At 41.3% G+C, this 19018-nt stretch overlaps 1 protein-coding gene across 4 annotated transcripts in view; it reads right to left on the minus strand.

Moving 5' to 3' along the window:
- The window catches only part of ANKFN1 (ankyrin repeat and fibronectin type III domain containing 1), a 302026-nt gene that overhangs the window by 185645 nt on the left and 97363 nt on the right, over window positions 1-19018 (minus strand). The window contains exon 1 of one of the 4 annotated variants that reach the window (XM_048818067.2): window positions 6327-6434. The exons of the other annotated variants lie outside the window; for them this stretch is intronic. The gene's annotated coding sequence lies outside the window, so the exon portion shown is untranslated. Of the gene's footprint in view, window positions 1-6326; window positions 6435-19018 lie in introns of those variants that run through there. 4 annotated transcript variants of the gene reach the window in all.

Consider the following 19018-nt stretch of genomic DNA (forward strand, 5'->3'; position numbering starts at 1 on the left):
CAATTTTTTAACTTTATTTCCATTACCATCTCTACTAAGACAGCATATAGAAAATGACCCTGTTTTTTTTTTTCCCTTTCCTGGACGATGAATGCAAATTTAATCTAAATTCTAAGTCTGAACTCATTCTAACCATGCTGTAACGACTGACAATGTTCAGTGTAAACACATACCACCTTCACAATAATACTACTGTATGTCTTGGAAGAAAATGAATAGCCCAGATTAATGCAACAGAAAGCATTAAGCCATAGTAAATTCCATCGCAATCCCATTTTGCTGCCTTTAAAAGGACAATATTCAGGAATTGCTACTGCTCAGCTGCATAAATTATGTTATCCATGTGAAATTACATTATTCTTTATGTAGTGCTCTAAGGGGCACATACTTAGCTGTATAAATTGTTGTAGGTCTACTGAAGTCAATAGCAATAGACCTATGACATTGCACACTGGCTGAGGATCTACCCCTAAATGTACAAAGCACTTAACCAAAAGATAGGTGTCCTGCCCCAAATATAAATGAATGTGGGTGATTGCTTTACGCTCATTTGACAAAGACAATGGAGGAAGAAACGTACTTTATTTAGGGATCTTAAAATGCTGGAGAACACTATCAGCTACAGTGACATCTGTCTTAAGTGATGCCCAAAGGAGCCAGCAGAAATCAGTCTAGCAGAGTTGATCTAACTAAAGGTCAAACAAAATCATTCTGGACATATTCTGGAAATTGAGGAACCTTTAAAATGGTCCATATTAAGGCAGGAGGCTGTCTATTGGACTTGGCACTTAATGCGGGTTTCACTGTATATTACATCTAAATAAAAAGCAATGGGATTACAGAGAAAGTCTTGTGCAGCGGATGTCACATTTAAAATTATGAATATTAGGTCCCTATGTATGCAATGATTTATACAGGCAATATCAGCCTATTTAGCCCTAACAAACTTTTTCAACCAATCATAGGGCTTAAACATCCAATGCAAAAACAAAATAAAATGCTATGTTGAGGTTTGATGTTTTTAAGGATAACTTTCTGGCTGTCTACTAAATAAAAACTGAACGATTACCTTCACTTGTGAGCCAGAAAAAAGTGTTAGACCAGACAGAATTCAATAAAAATGGCCGGTTCTTTTCCAGACCTTTTTGCAATGGCTGTACATAGATTTTTCCATACATAAAATGCCTAGTGATTTAGAAAATATAAAAGAAACACAAATGGCTAAATTGATTTAAATAAGGCAATTCTAGCTCAGCACTGACTTCTGAATACATTCAACACACGGTATTCTAATTGATTTTGAAATATGGTCATAATTTTAAATATTTTTACAGAAACCCTCTCAGACTACCATACAATCATGCAGCTTTTACACAGAGTCAAGTATTTCACAATGCCTTTAACTTTGCTGTTCAAAAGGACACTGAGCACCATAAGTCAACTTTCATGAAATATTATTTTAACCATTACGATGTCTGGTTTTGATTTGAAATCCCTATCCATTTTAAAATCCAGTAGGAATAGTCGAGGCCTGGATTCAGATACAAAGAACATTTTAGTGTCAAGCTAAATAAAGCTAACCCTTTCCCGTCCCCAAAGAATTCAGTACTCCTTAAGGATGTATTCAGCCATTGTGTATTCCCACATTACCCAAGAAGGTGCTAAAGAATCTAACCTTTTATGAACAAAGATTTGTGAAGATCTAGATATCTGGTTATCACAACTGCCCATATGAAAAGAATATTTGCGGGGGACCTGACCAGGAGTGTGTTACCATATGATTTACACTAGGGATAGGTCTGAACAAGGTCTGCAGTAACCTTGTACTTTGAGGAAGTTTAGATCCAGGTACAACTTTCCATTTCTGTTTTAAACCCAAAGATTATGTATCTTAGCATTGTCAGTATATGAATGGAAAAAGTGATATGAGCCTTGGAAAGTTTTAAGAACAATGGTTTTTAGGATATTTGATCGACCCTACAAAGCTCTGTCCTTAGCCCTCTCTCATAGCTCACCTGCAGCCTTTATGTTACAAATCTACCTCTCCACTCTGAACCTGCCTCTTCCCATCCAATGCTGTGTCTCTGCCTGTCCCTGTGACATGTTCTCCTGGATGTCTTGATGTCAATGTCAACTTAGCCCAGCTGAAGCTGAACTCCTGGTTTTTCTTCCAAAACGCTCCCCATTCTCTGTCATTGTTGACCATGACTAGGTAGAAGGGTTTAGTTGATATTTTCTTTTAAAATTATATATACAAGTCTGAATCACCTTTACACTAAAGCCGCAGGAAATCAGCGGCAGAATCAGGGATAGAACCCAAACCGCATGTGTTTCTAGCCAATACTGTAACCACAAGACCAGCCTCCCTCTCTAGTCACTGCTGATCCTCCTATGTTGGCTAGAAAGCCAGGAAAAGCCACTAGGGGTAGCCAAGCCTGAGCCTTCCAAATAAGGTGTGGAGGAAACACAGTAAAGGAATTTAATTTGTGTTGTGATTCTCCTGGCACCAGAGTCACATGATCCCACAGGGCGGGGATTGAGGATGTCTCTGAGTGGTTGGGTACCAGAGGTACATGCAGGTGGTGATGGACCCCTCTTAAGAAGGCTAAATTTAATATTTTACCTATGTAGGCATAGTGATGCATTGCTAGGGATGGCGACAAAGAGAAGATGAGACTGTGAAGCGATAAAACATACATACTTTCCTTTGGGGACGATTCCTCTTATTTTGCTTTCTATTGCCTCAAGCATCAATCTAGAGTCTAAAGTGAAAGCCCCTGGGTACAGTCAGTGACAATCCATAGCAGCTGCCCTGCAGCAAACACACATACACTTCTAATGACAATCCTGAAGAGAGCTGAGAAAAATAAACAGGCAATGCTTCTCTTCTCATGGGACGTCACCGTAATGGAGAGGAGTAGGAAAAGGTAACATCCACAAAATGGAACTGCTGCAGAAGAAAAATCATCTTGTTATTGAAAATGGGGGCGGGGGGAAGGAAGTTCGACAAAGAATATGACTGAAGAATTAATAGAAATAGAAATGTCCATCTTATCGTCAATAAAAGAATAAATCAGTTGTACCATGCAGGAGAGGACTAGTCCATTAAAAGCCCCAAGCTAGCCTTCCTATAGAGAGAAGAAATATAAACCTGGCAGCATATAGGACATTTGTTGCTTTTGGAAAGGAGTTTGCATTAAAAATGCCAAATCTTTGTCAAAAACTGTACTCTGCATAAAAAACAAAAACAAAACAAACAAAACGAATAGACCATTTATCTGCTCAAAGATCGACATGATGACAAAAATGGGAATGGGAGGCAAATCATCTCCCCGTGCAAGTCAGCTTTGTTTGGAAACATTACATATGGCCCAGAGAGTCTATACAGAAGAGGGCAACCAGATTTTCTCGCTCCCCCCAGCCTTTTAATAATGTCTGAGACAGAGAGATAGGGGTTGCTCCTCTAAGCATCTGTTGAATCCTTTAAGGTTTTCAGCCACTTCTTCTTGCAATGCCCACAAGGAGTGAGCATAAATAATTCGCTTTATATTTTTATCATGCTACATCATCTGGGTTGCTCAGTGTACCCAGTCCTCTCTAAGTCCATTGAATTTAAGATCTTTGGAGTATGGGACACTTTCAATTTGTGTCTCTTGTACGTAGGAACAAAGGAAGTTGGGATTTTCAGAAGGGTTCAAGGGAGTTAGGTGACCTACTACCATAGACTTTCAATGGGATTTGTGCACTTAAGTCTCTTAAGGCTCCTTTGAAAACCCCAGCATAACAGCTTAGATTGTGAAGGGTTGCATGGGAGCCACTCACAATAGCAGCCCCTATGCTCCCGAGCTGTCCAGAAAGGACTATGATGAAAATTGGGCAGGAAGGCATGGGGTCTTGGCCTGCCCCTGCCCTGCAATTGCCGGCAGTGCCTAATGGAACAAGCAGATTGCCCACTCACAGTGCACCTTGGGCAGTCTGACTCCAGACTACCTCCTACTCTGGGCTGTGATAACGGTCACAATAAATAGCAAATAGCTATACAGGTATTCTGGAAGAGCTGTGCCTTCTAATTTTTAGACAAGAAATCAGCCTGGATAGAAAATGATTTCACACTTATAAATCCTGCCTTTCTTCAGCAGCAACAGTCCCATGATGTACAAGGGATAAACTCAAGAAAATGGTGTGATTATCTTTCCTGCTAGAGCATGAAAGTTTCTCCGACTCCTTGACATCCTGTTGCCTAACGAAGCTTCTCCTAACCGTTCTTGTTGATCAATGACAATTTATTTATCTTGGTCTTTGCAACAAAACAAAACACCCTGACCCTTCTCTTCAGATCAGTCTTATATTATCTATGAGCAGCTCGATAAGTGTGGTATATGTGAAGCACCTGGAATTTCAGATAGGTCCTGATACATCATCATTTAATAAGGATAGAATATATTTGACCATTTTGGTGCTGCAATATGTTGCCACATAGAGCTCCTGAACTTGAGAACAACTTCAAGACAACTCCTTCCTGAACCAGTGAATATAGATGGCAAGAGGGAAGCATTACTGATATGATCTGGATTCTGGTAATGATGCAAGCCAGGCAGTGTTGGCTCTGCAGCCATACCCCTTTGTGCAGTGATCCCATCAAATCTCACAGGTCCGGTAAGAATGAGCTGTGTGAATGTTTGGAACAATGTCCAAGTACCACCTATCTGTTGCAGGTAGCCGTGAGTTATCAGTTCCCCTTCCCTTTGAGTCAATAATGACACAGAGCCCCAAAGTACCCGTGAGGGGATACTGTTCTGATAGAGGTGTCTTTCAGAGGAGATATAAAAGGCAATGCTTTGACCATTTATAGCCATTAAGGATCCCACCATGGCACTTTGTATAACAACAGGACAGCGATATTGGTGTCCTGGAAGTACCCCAAAGGAGCCAACCCCCTTGTGTTAGGTTCTGCAAAAACATCTAGTAAATGATATTCCCACAGGATGTGCCCCAAGACCCACAAAGTAATAATTAAAGCAATAATAATGTACATCATTGACATGATCTGCAGGCAGCTTATGCTTGTAACTATGCACCTACTTTGCAAGTGCAGTTATCATGAGTGCCTGCAATAATAGACTATATTAGTAAGTGCCCTCATTATGACTGTCCATGCATAATGCAACCCAATTGCAGATTGGAACTGTCAGAGAGACGATGCACAAATGACCAACATATACGATTACTCAGCAATGGTTTGTTTCCACACAAAAAAGTCTTTTAATATATGGGGTTAATTAACATATGACCAAAACCTTAAATTATATTTAGAAAGCATGATGCTGTGTTCTGAAGAAGGATGCTGTAAATTGTTTGGGCCCTAGCCTAGGACTTAAGAGACTTGGGTTCAATTCCCTGCTCTGTCACAGATTTCCTGTGTGACCTTGTGCAAGCCACTGAGAGGCTATGTATAAAATGGGGATAATATTCCCCTCCCTTCACATTAAAGACTGGGAAGTGCTTTGAGATCCACTGATGAAACATGCTATGTGAGAGCCTGTGGAATTTACATATTGACTTGCTCAAATAAAATTGGGTTTGCAAACATTTTGATAATAAATAAAACTGCAGAGAGAGCATAAAATGACATACTTTAATGGTTTGGCACGTAATAAGATTAAAACCACTGTGTTATTATACGTTCAATTTCACCACAATACAACATGATTTTCACTTAACCAGATCCATGGCTCATTTCAGGTAAAGCTGTTCACTATATATATATATATATATATATACACATACATACACACACACACACTATACACTTGCTAAGATTCATAAGTACTGTACTGGAGGGAAAAATATGTAGCTAAACCTGCAGAAAAAAATAAATGGCGTTGAAGGTATAATGAAAATAAGGAACTGCTTGACAAAACTATACCTGCTCTTGAAGTAATACTAATGTGTGTAAAATCACAGAGATAATAGTACATTTATATAGGACTTTACATATTCAATCCTCACAATGCTCTGTGTTCTTATATCTCCATTTTGCAGATGAGGAAACTGAGGTACAAAGAGGTGAAGTGGCTTGCCCAAGGTCACACAGCAAGCCAACAGCAGAGCCAGGATTAGAACCCAGGTCTTCTAACTCCTACTCAAAGCAGTAAACCCGCTGATCTAGAGACATGAGTATGTCAGTAAAAGAGGCAAGTATCACATCACTGTGTCTGTTACAAAAACACATTCTATTGGAAAGCATTGAGCAGTTCAGTCTCTTAGCATGTTAAACTTCCTCCCCACCAACATCCTCAACTTGGGATGCTTGCCAGTTCACTTACCTACGATTATCATATTTTCTGTCTGATGCATGCAGAATACTTGCTTTTTGAATGCTGGTTCTGGAGAGCCGGAAGAGTTGTTTGCCGCTAGCCCAGTTGTCAGAGTCTCCACCTGAGATGCTGCTGTGCAAAACGCTAACTTGAAAGAAAACACGAGTAGGGGGGGGGAAGAGAGCTCTCTGAGAACCTCCACATGGTTCCTGTTGCTAGGGGAACCACTCCCTTTGTCTGCATAGGTTAAGAATGGCTGCCTCATTTGGAGTCGGGCTCTTGAGTAGTGCAAACAGCATAGCAGTGTTCGGAGGGAAAAGGATTAAAAGCTTCAAATGTTTTATGACCCCCCCCCCGCCCCACACACAGAAAAGGTGATTTTGAATTTTTAAAAGTAAAGTAGCCATTAACAGATTTGGGGGGAGGGTGACATTGAAGATACTGCAGGGTCTCCTTCATGGCATCTGATGGGATGGAACTCAGGTGCACTACACTAGACTCAGATATAGTACTCACTGTTGGACCCAGACTAAACAGAGTGCAGATCCAATCCACCCAAAGCCAAGGGCTCATCGGTATAACACAGTTAAGGCGTGCCAGTTTCACAGCCAACAGTACACAAGGGAGTAAAGTGGCTATCTGGGCCCCAAGAGAGTAAAGGACATCTGACCACCTTTAACTACCCTCACCTAGTGGATTAGTTACCCATTTTGTAGCTGGATAAATTGGAGATAGCCTTTCAGGGCAAGATTGAGCAAGACGCAAACCCAACCTTCAGGAATCTAGTTGAGCACCTTAACCACTCCAGGACTGCACCACTGATTCACCCAAACTGTCCACAACAACAAAAGAGATCTATCACAACAAACAAAAGCCTCTCCACTTTTTCAAAAATGCTCATAGTAGGTGAGATTTTCAAAGGTGCCATTTTCAAAGGATCTCAAATCCAACTGAACTCCAATGGGATTTTGGGGCGCTAACTCCTTCCTTTAAATATTCTGGCCAGAATTCCTTGTTCCCTTCCCTGCCTCTGCTACCCCCTGCTCCCCATCCTTTGCTGGGCTCCAGCATTGCTCTGGAAGTACTCCGTTACCCCCATAGATTCTAGGAATTGATCGTAGGATTCAGTCCAGGATCAATATCAGTCAGTTCTTAGTTTCTGCAATAATCCATCACCAGTTATAAAATGAACATGCTAGTGTGCATGTTTTTGGATAAGAATTGTTGAAGTGTATGTCAGAGGCTTTATATCGCTAACAACTAATGTAGATTCTCCTTTAGGCCAAGTGCAAGAGCCTGGTCATAGGGAGCAAAAGAATCTGAGTTCTGTCCTTGATTTGAAGTCATGCTGTGAAGTGCTGAACATAGCTATGTTATAAAATATATTGTATAGCACACCCCTAATCAAATCTCCCTCTAGCTTAGAGATGGAACCAAAACTTAAGTCCAGCCACCTTTAACATTCGCAGATAGACTGTTTCTCTATAGTGAGTTGCACTGAGATGCAAACGGGTATTTGTAGGGATGAGGGTAGAAGTAGTCAAAATTTGGATCCAGAGCCGTGATTTTTACACCTCAGGCCAGTCTTAATCTTCATACACACCCATACACCAACCTGCCTCTGAGACATACACAGAGCTATTGGGAAATCTTGCAACATTTAATCTCAATATGGAGACAAAGGCTAAAATGATGCATTGCAATTTTGAAAACCCGATTTTTTCTCATTCCATCAGGAAGCAGCTGCTGGTGTCTGCAGCAGTGAAAGTCCCAGCCTCCTATTGAATAGAGATGAACTTTGCTTTGTGAAGGCTGGACGTTAGGGAGATCAATGCCACGTTTGTTCTTTTTTTTTTCTTTTTTTTGCAGTCAGGTTTTTGCTATGAGAGAACACCAGGCAGAGAGCACTAGACCTCTATGCCTAAAGCTCGAGTCCAGCAATTACCCTTCAACACAAAGGTTCACAGGATTCAGTCCTCACTTTATTGCACACGTAAAATTTTACTCAGAGACATGATAGGAGCTTTAAACTTTTTGTTCCTTTCAGCAGTGCTATCTGAAATGTAGCAATGAAGGCAGGTTTAATCAGCGGCCCCTCAGCTCTCCTGGCAAAAGATGAGAAAATGTATAGAGATTATCAGTGAAGGCTTAGGGTTTGCTTTCCAAGGTCACTGAACCAATGGTTAATGTGCAGGTTTCAATCACATCGTTCTTTGAAACAGGGAGCAGCTTGTGAGGAAGAAATCAACTCAAATTTCCCTGGTTTTACTCTTAACATTGATTTCGTTTCACCATGTAAACTCCAGTTTTTACAAATTATTTATAAATTAATTTAGCACAGGCTGAAGGTGCCACCCTATTTAAATCCAAGGACTGTAGACAGAGCCTATCAGAACAACAAAAGGAGTGCCCCTCAGATAAGGGAGCAGCCACAGAATCCAGAATCTAACCGATTATGGGAGACGAAGGTTGGAGGGGGGAAACAAGGACAGGGATGTAGCTTGGAACATCAGGATGAGGAACCCTGAGAAGGACACTGAGCACAGAATTCAGGACAGCGGATGCCACCCAGAGGAACTCAGCCTTGATGCATGCCCAAACGAGGGAGTGAAAAAAGGCTGCACAGGTGCAGAGATCCACCCCATCTAGGTTCCTCCTCCTGGTCTGATGGATGGCTGTCTTGGCCAATGCTTGGAAGAGATTGATGAGGCGGCCTTGAGACTTTGTAGAGCCCAGAAGGGAGAGCAGCAGCTCTCAAGAATGAAGTGTTCTAGTTGCAGTCAGCACAGGTACAAGCTTCTGCCAATGTGCCTCGGCTCCTGACCTGTAGCAAGCCCCTCTAGTTTTTGGCTTCTCTGCTGAGACTGCCATTAACAGAGCCAGCTGTGGTGGTAACTCCCTTAATGCTCTGTATTCCAGCTGTGTGCATAAAACATGCAACATGGAGACAGCATGTAGCTGACTTCCTATCACTTGGTTAACATCATCAGAAATCAACTGGTCTTTTATTTTTGCTTATTTCCATCAATAATATTCTACACTTCCAATAGCACATTTTATCCAAGAACTTTACAAGCATAGATATTATCCCTCCTTTACTGATGGAAAACAAAGGACAGAGGAGTAAATTAGTTTGCACATGGTCAATACTGTTGCAAAGCCAAGAAGGGAAGCTCTCTACCAAATTCCAGCCTCGCGCTCTAACCATTAGACCATGCTCCCTCCAAAGACAGAGAAGCTGCTATTTCTCCCGTATTTTGTTGAGAAGGGGTTTATTACATTCTACTTAATTTTAAAAGAGATTCACTGGAACTTGGACTATTCAGCACCCCCCGTAGAGGGATCTCTCTCATCCCCTTTCTAATCTATTGCTTGAAGGATATAATGAGTCAAATAATACTGAAGTCTCATTTTTCATTAGGTTTGTGCTATCTCAGAAATTAATTTGATGAATGAACCTCTCCCATCTCTCTCTCATGTTTATACACTTTTCTTAATTAGCAAAATGTAAAAATCACTTTATGGCTTGTTGAGTGAATCTCTAGAGGAAATGTGATATTGTAAACACTCCTGAAGATTTTAGGATCTCCACTTTTTGCTTTGCAATGAAGACCCAGCCTTACTTTGAACTACATTGACCAGTTTGCTATTATTTCAAATACAGCCAATTTCATACCCAGAGGTACCACCTCATTAACACAAAGAGGGGATTCTACTAAAGATCACTTTCAAGAAGTTAAATTGTGTGTTCATCATAATACATAGCTCTCATATAAGGCTTTTCCTCTGTAGATCTCAAAGCCCTTTACAAAGCAGATACTCATTGTTATAGAAGGACAAATGGTTCAGGGGTTAGCACACTAGCATGGGACATGGGAGACCTACCATAGACTTCCTATGAGACTCTGGGCAAGTCACTTAGCCCCAGTCCCAAGGTGCCAAACTCCCATTGATTTCAAAGGGGTGTTGTAAACATAATGAAGGTTTTGAGATACTAAGCTACTATGATAACAGGGGCCGTTTGTTAATTTTATTGCTGGGATAGGTGATGCACAGAGGGGTAAAGTGGCAAGTCCAAGATCACTTAGCAAACCACTGGCAGGGCTGGGAACAGAATCCAGGTCTCCTTAGATTTAATCTAGTGCTTTAATCCCCGGGTCACCCCATGGCAAACAACTCAAACCAGATTCTTTGTGGTGGGGAGGGCAATTTTTAGTTTCTCAATGCTGCTACTACAATGCTTCCCATGCTGTGGAACAGTGCATTTTGTACCAGCAAAAACTAGTAAGCTGACAATGCCACCTCTGAATGCCCATCTTCAACAAGTTATTGTGCAGTGAAGAAACCAGTCCCTCTTCTTCTAATGGAGCAGCACAAGAGGAAGAACTTTACCTACCACTAAATCCGAGCTCCTCCAAAGATCAATTAAAAGAGAAATTTACCATTTACAGGTCTTGACATCCTAAAGGATTAGCCTGAGTATCAGAAGAGAGAGATCCAGGCAGTTGAGTTATACCATTATTAATGCTTCTTTCTCATCTCTCAGTGTACGCACGCACACACACACAGTTAGAAATCACCTAACAGTGCGACTGAGGTTTATTTATTTACTTACTTTAAAACAAGTAGGTGAGAGGTCTGTCATCTGTAAGGCTGAGGCTATGGAAAAGTACATGAGAGTACTGATGTTGCTTTCGGGACCTGTCAGTCAGTGTTTTCATTATATATGCCTATTTTCTGTTCATTATTCAGTCAAAACATTGGGGGGGCTGGGGAGGCCTACAGGCTGAAATCTAGCAATTGAGACGGGGAATTGTTTTTACTCCATTTAAGGTGTCTAAGAGCAATTTTTTAAAATTAATACTTACAGCACTCTAAAAATATACCATCCTAGCTGTATTAAAGTTGAAAGGGCACAAAAATATATATATATAAAAAAAGCTTAACTGTGGCAAACATAACTCCCAGTCCCGCAATAAGATTCATGTGGGTAGAATTCTGTAAAGTCCCATTGGACTTTAATGGTGCAGGGTGGAGCTGGCTGGGAACTAGAATTTCCCTCGCATGGAAAGTTATCACCTTTCTGGAAAAATTTCATTCTGAATCTGAACAAAAATGTGGATACACAAAATTTTCTATGGAAGGGATATTTTTTAAAAAAATTCAATTTTGGAAAAGCTGAAATGGAAGTTATCAAAAATGTCTGGCCCCACTTCCCAGGCTCCCCACAGTCTGCCGGATGGGCCACAGAGCAAAGCAGCCCGATTGGGAGACTAGGATCTGGGCTGCTGAGAAGTCAAGGAAGCCAGGTGAGCTAGCAAAAAAAACAAAACACCCCCCATCCCACACACACACACACAAAGTAGGTAGTTTTTTGTAAAAAGTTTTGTTGAAATTGGCACATTCTCTCCAAATTTATACATACACATGCATGCAAATAAGTATTTAGATCATGAACTGTCATAATCTGTATGCTTGTTATACATGTGAACAAGACTTGGAACACAATTCTCAATATAAATAGGATTGTTTGGTTGAATGTCATACTCCTCTAATTTAGGGTTTATGAATGTTATTCTAAAAAATGGTATATTTTCAGTTCTATACATACCATGGGCAAGATTTTAAAAAAAGTGACCAGTGATTTTAGCGGCCCAGTATGATACACTAAAATCTTCAAAGAGTTTCTGAAAATCAGGTCCCTTTAAGATGGACATGCAAAAATTGAGGTAGTAAAAAAAAATCTACAGACATTTTTAAAAATCTTGATCAATGTTCTCAAGCTTTGTGTTTTGTATAGAACTTCCAATGATGTTGTAGCGGGACCTTCTCCTTTTGAGGATCATCTGTTTGCTACTTGATCCGCATAAATTTACCTCAGATATAGAACAGGCCCCAAACATTACTATTTTCATTCCCAATATGAAAAATCCATATTGATTATTTTTGTGTCAGCCACTCACTTTGCCCCACTTCAAAACTTCATTCATGTTCAGCAGACTGATTGTACGTCAGTAACAGCCTATGAGATCTCTTCGGAAAATATGTAGTCAGATGTCTCTATGGTGTCATGACACATGATGCATTCTGTATTACAAGATCTCAAAAAGACCACACTGCTTCAACATACTGCAGGAGTTGGAACAGCAGCTTGGTGCCAACATAACCGGTGCACAGTAAAATTAGCAACATCATATGCTGCTCATCTGGCCACTGAAGTTTTCATGCTTGATAACCAAGACACGATCATTACTGGAATTAGTGAAAAATACTGAAAAATACTGTCTGGACGTTAGTCTGAATTCCAAAGGACAGTTTACTTTGACCATGACTGTGCCCCTTTTAATTTGCTCTTCATGAATATTTGCATAAATAGCTTTATGCTCCCACTGCTGTTGGGGAACGGCTGCTCTTTGTGCCTTAAGTGGATTTGGGTACAAACAAGAGTATTTTTTCTATTCAACCGGACAGCAGAAAAAGCGAAGGGGAGGTTGCAGATGCTGAATGTAGTTCTGTATTATATCGTGTTCTCCTCTCTATAGCTACCTCTTATGTTTCTTCCACGCACTTGATTTTGTAGGTTGCAGAGAGATTCAAGCAGTTCACCTGGCACATACTTTTAGGGCCAAATTCTGATACCCTTATACTCATTATTGCCAAGTCGCTCTATTGAAATCAGTAGGACCATTCATGGAGCAAGGTGCTTCTCCCTGTGAGTAAGATAGTCAGTATCTGGCATTTAATGAGGTTAACAAAATACAATACAATAAAGGTTCTGATTAATTAGTCCAATTTGTATTCTGAGTCACTACTTGAGATAACCTTCATAGCTGACTGTCAAGCTTGAACGTAATTCAGTTTTGTCATTGAGGGTTGCTGAAATCAGACAGACAGTCTCTGAAAACGTGGCTTTTGGATCTCCCCCTCAGACTGATTATTCACATTAAGCCCCACTCAGGAAGTGATCTCGCTGGAAAATCTGAGAAAACAGTAGCACAGAACTTCCAGACTTTCAAAAAGCCAAAGAATGTTCTCTTTCTCTCTTTTTTTAAAATGAATTTAGTGCTTGTGAAAGGAACCAGATTGACAGCCCCAAAGAATGAAGGCTTCTGTGTATGCACAAAACCAGATCCATTATCAGATTCCTGACTGCACATCAACATGCCTTGATGGTGAGCTACCAGTTTAACCAATTGACATCAACAGGGATTGAACCTGGGAATCTCCAGAGCTAAAGCTTAAGTATCTATAGCACTATATCCTTTAGCTTTCAGTGCCAGAGAACTCATATCCTCCGAATTAGACACAGAAGGTGGAAGGTTAACAGACACTGAATAGTGGTTTACATAAAAACACCTCTGGGGGTGATAGGATACTTCAATGTTCATGGTCTTTCAGTCTTTTGGCCTCCCTGGTGCAACTACTGCCAAATCTAGTGGTGGATTTTGTGCTGAGGCTGTAGGTCAACTAGGAACTAGACTGAAACTACCATATGATTTATCAGGAATCAAATAGTAACAATTTTTTATTACTCCTGACCTGGGCTGAATTTGAGAACTGATGGCCTACAGGTGAAAAGCTTTCTCTTCTCTCTTCTGTTGTTGAAAGAATAAATGGGGTTAATAGGAGAGTACATTAAATTCATTTCAGCTGAGATCTGAACCCAATTTACCAAGGGAGATAAATGAATGCATCAAGTCACTGTCTGAAGTTCAAAATTTTCAGTACTCTCATTCTGAAATGGACTTGTGCAACAGAAAAGACTGAATGACCTATAGGCAGTGAGGTGGGGTTTGTTATTTTTTTGTGGGGGGAGGTTAAGAACATTACTGCATTATTATTAATTAATTGTATTATAGCAGTGCCTATGAGCCATTGGGGCCTCCCTTGTGATAGGCAGTGTACAATATAAGTCAGGGTCTGCAGAGAACATTTAAAGTGTGTGTGAAGATATAGATTCCCTCTACCCCCCATATCTGATCCTCCTCTACCCCTCCAAGGTATCCAACCTCACCAGCAGCCTGAGTCCCCTGCTCCATGAACCTCTACATCCACTTTCTCCAAATCTGTGAGAGAGGCATTGTGGCCTGGCACACAGGGTTCCAATGTCACTCGGGGGGCGATGGCCAAGCCAAGGAAGCATCGAGCAGAAGCCAAAAGGAAATAGCTCCAAACCCCAGCTCCTCTGTGTTCTATCTAATGGGCCAAATCCTGACCTTAGTTACACAGGAGCAGTCTGCGGGCATTGCACCAGTGGGATAGAGCAGAAACAGATCAACTTTACATAATATAGCACAAGTTCCCAGATTTGGTATCAGGATTTTTCTAACCTATTTTTAAGGTTAATTGGGCCTAATTTTCAGAAGTGGGGAACTTCTTCATTTCTAGTGGAAGTCAATGACACTCTTCAGCAGGGGATATTCCTAGGAAGGCTGTATGGCTGGTGAAAAGTGGTTGCAGCGGTAGAGTCAATTCCTCCCTTAATCTTTAAACTCTCAGTATTTTCATGTTGATTTCAGAAGACCTCTAGCTGTCTTGACCAGTGTATGGGTGGTCTGACCTAGAGTCAAAGTAGGAATTGGGAGGCAGGCCAGGTCAGATACTAGGAGTTCAGAGTCTGAGGCTAGCCAGAGGACAAACTGGGAGATAGATGGCAGGCAGGGTCAGGTTACTAGATCAGTAAGAGCAGGTATAGCATGGGAAGCAGGCCTAATCAGCCAGACCCCAGTTGCATGGACAATTTCTTGGTCCTGTGCTTGGGTTAAACAGAATCTGGAGATCAATCCGGACCTACAGTGTTCCGCCGATCAGATCACAGGACTGGAGTCCTCTGTCAGAGTTCAGCTGCTATTCTGGCAGCTGTTAGCAGGTCACTGGGTGGCAGGTTGGGACTCCCTAGCTCCTAAGAGCCCTGTGGACCAGCATTCAAGATCCATGGTTCCCGACATGGACTCTCAAGGCCTTTGGCTAGCCTGTGATCCAAACTGTCTCTTCTGCCTCCTCCAATGACTACAGATTTCAGAAAATATCCAATTCAATCTTTTGCAGTGATGAAAGAGATAATGGTTTGTGTTCCTTCCAAGAGAGAGGGTGGCTCTGATTTTTGGCTGCAGCTGCAGAGTGCATGGTGCATCTCAAGGAGGGAAAGTGTCAAGGGCGGGGGGGTTCCTCAATACTGGCTCATGCCCACTTCCCTGACATAGCTCAGTTATGTTGGCTTACGAAGGCCGATGCCCTACAAAATAATTGCCTTAGCCAGGGACTGTGGAGAAGTCCTGGCCTTGCCCGCTTTCCCCGACCATGTCTTGTAAAGTGGCAGTCAGGATGTGTGACGATCCCAATCTAGTTTTTAGGGATGCTTCACAGTGAAGAGGTGCAAAGCAGCTGGAATGCAGCAGGCCATCAGGACTAGTTAAGTTGAACTGATGTTGACATATGAAGCTAAGGGATGTATCCAAAGCTTGTTGAAGATGATGGGACTCTTTCCATCAACTTTGGTTCAAGGATTTCAACACATCTTGTAGAGGCATATGTTAAATTTCATGTGTCAAATTCTATGCTAAGTTATAGCCCATTTTAAAGCTAGAGTAACTCCCCAACTCCAGATTTACCTTAGCACGTAACAGACAAGGCTTAAACCTCTTTCTAGTTCTATAGTAAGGAGGCTGGATGCCAGCCTTTTGCCTGGAGAGAATTTAAACAGCCAAGTAATGGCAACACAGGTTTAATGATAGTGACATGAATGCAATCCTCTCTCTCAGTTCCCCAGAACAATTTTAGATCAAATTACTGGTAATAGGTAGCTGGGTTGTCTCGTTATTTATAAGTCGAACCTCTATTCAGACTTCCCACTCCTTTCTTGATTTTTCCTCGCTATGCCTGCTTATCAGTGTGAACATTTGCAATGAACATCGAGGTGCTCGGGCAGCTCTGGATAGACATTACCAGTTCATTTCCCTCTGTAAAACTGAACGATAAACTCTGTTGCCTTTGGCTGAGAGACGGATTTTGAGTCGCCCTCGCTCCTTTTGTTGATATGGAGGTAAACGCTGCAGCGGCTAAGACTTTCAACCGAGCAGGGTTTTTAAAAAATGTGCTTCCCTTATATCTATAGACACAAGATCCTAGCATTCTATTTAAATCCATAATTTACCAGGTTTCAGAGTAGCAGCTGTGTTAGTCTGTATCCGCAAAAAGAACAGGAGGACTTGTGGCACCTTAGAGACAAACAATTTCATTTGAGCATCAGCTTTCGTGAGCTACAGCTCACTTCATCGGATGCATCCGATGAAGTGAGCTGTAGCTCACGAAAGCTTATGCTTATGCTCAAATAAATTTGTTCGTTGCTAAGGTGCCTCAAGTCCTCTTGTTCTTTTTCCATAATTTACCGTGGCTGCTGGTTAATTTTTGGTAAAGATAGTCACACAGCTTTAGTGTTCTCTTCTCTTGCAGCAATAAAAAAGGTCTAATGAAGAGCAAAATAAATCAAGTTTGACTAAGTTTGATTCTAAGATTCTGACAAATTGCTTGCAAGGAAAAGTTTGCGAGAAGCAAACTTTTTGCCACGATTCCCATTGTCAAACGTATGCAGCCAACACTCCTCCTTTCTGTGCCTCATAAAGGCAAAAGAGCTCCTAGAACTGAATCTCACCCAGGCTAATCAAAATGTCACTCGACTGCTGACTGAAATATACTTCAGTCAAATCAGAGGGAGAGCTTTTAATGGCTGCCCAAATGAATGTCAAATTAAATAAGAAACAAAATGCAAATAAACTAGCCTGCCTAGCTACTGATACATTATAAATATTTATGAGGAAAAAAAGATGCTGTAATTTCAAATGATACCACAGCCCTATTTTGTATAAACAGCTAAAACAGTTATACACGCAATGCTGTATTTTGCCATTTTTTTTCCATTTCACATCACCATAATCACCTAATAAATATTTAAATGGACCCATTTGCTGTAACTATAAAAGAACCGTGTAAACTTGTTGTCATCTAGACACATAAGCCGCAGTGGAGTCAATGAATTTCAACAGTCACTTAATATTGCAAGCCACAAGCTACCTTAAACCTGCCAGCAACTGTCTGCCAGGAAGCTACTGTAGCACCACGGCTACCTCCTCCAACCCAGGACACGAGCTTCATTATGAATGCTAGCATTGCTACTCTAATTAGGCCTGGGAGAGGTTTAACAACCATGCTACAGTCTTGCTGCTGACAAATATAAAAATAAAGCCTTGTTCAAATTAGCAATGTGAAGTGAGAAGGCCTAGAAGCAGCAACTGTCTGACCAGTAGTGAAACAGTTCGAATCTATAGTGAGGTTATTTTGCTTCATAAACTGCTAGTATGTTACCTGCAGGAGGTCTCCCTGTAAAATGAATTATAGTAAGCTATATGTGATAATTAACCGTGCATTAGCAAATATCTTGAAACAGGGGGGCTCTGTTTTCTCTGTATTTTGACTAATAAAAGCATGAATTTGTTCAACAAATGATCATTTAGGTTGTGGAATGCTAAGCATATTGGAGGAACACAGTAAGCAATAGAATACTGTAGGTGGACTAACAGTTTCCTTACAAAAACAGGCTGTTTAATAGGCTGGCTCCATACTACGGTATTCACATTACTAAAAACCACAGTGTTGGGAAGACAAATACAATATACATTTAAAATAATATAAACCTTATACTCTTATTTACTTGAAAAATGCCATGTATGTGACAATTAAAAAAAAATCTATATGCAAAGGTTTATTTCAGAAAATTTAAAAAATCCCAAATAAATCTCTCTATAATTTTTACAGATAATGGAGCAATTTCTATGGTCTTCTTCAGGAGCAAGATTTTTTTTTAAAGCCACTATGGGTTTAAAATGGTCTACATCATCTAATGTGTAACAAGGCTAAAGATCACATTATTAAAAATATCCGTCTCACATGTATACTGTTTGTCATAATAAAGGTAGAGTGCAACGGTAATCCATTTTAGCTTCAATTTATACAGCACATGAAAACTTTATCTCCTGTTGCTGCACAAAAAATGGATTGCGAGTCTATGAGTGAGATGCTCAGGTGTAAATCAGTGTCACTCTGTGGAAGTGACTGGAGTCATGCCAATTTACACCAGCTGGGGATCTAGCCCACCGCGTTCGTGCTGTTGAGCCCAATCCTGCAAACACCCACCACCCATAGTCAGAGGTGCTGGAACAATTTGTATAGTGGGGGTGCTGAGAGCCACTGAACCCAACGGTAAATCAGCGGCATTGCCACAAGTGGAACTGGGTTGGCCGTGGCCCACCCACTGAGCATCCAGGGCCACCCCCCAACCCCTGCTCTGCTCCTGCCCCAGCGCTTGCCCCACTCCGCCCGCCCGCATGCCCTGACCCCGCTCCCTGGCAGGTGGAGTGGGGCAAACCCCGTCCACCGGGCCACCCACCTGAAGTCGGGGCCCACCCACGTGTCCCATCCTGGCTATGCCACTGCTGTAAATCCTGTATATGGTGGATACCACTTCAGGCCAGGGGGTGCAGCAGCCCCCTAGTTCCAGCACCTATGTCTGTAGTACTTGTGACCAGGAGTAGTCCATTGATTTCAACCAGACTACTTGTGATAGTAAGCATTTGCAGGGTTTGGCCCTATTATAGGAAATTATACAGTGTTGGTTTTATAAGGATGAGTTGCAAATTGTAATTGAC

This window comes from Caretta caretta, chromosome 14, assembly GCF_965140235.1.
Source record: "Caretta caretta isolate rCarCar2 chromosome 14, rCarCar1.hap1, whole genome shotgun sequence".
Lineage (NCBI taxonomy): Eukaryota > Metazoa > Chordata > Testudines > Cheloniidae > Caretta > Caretta caretta.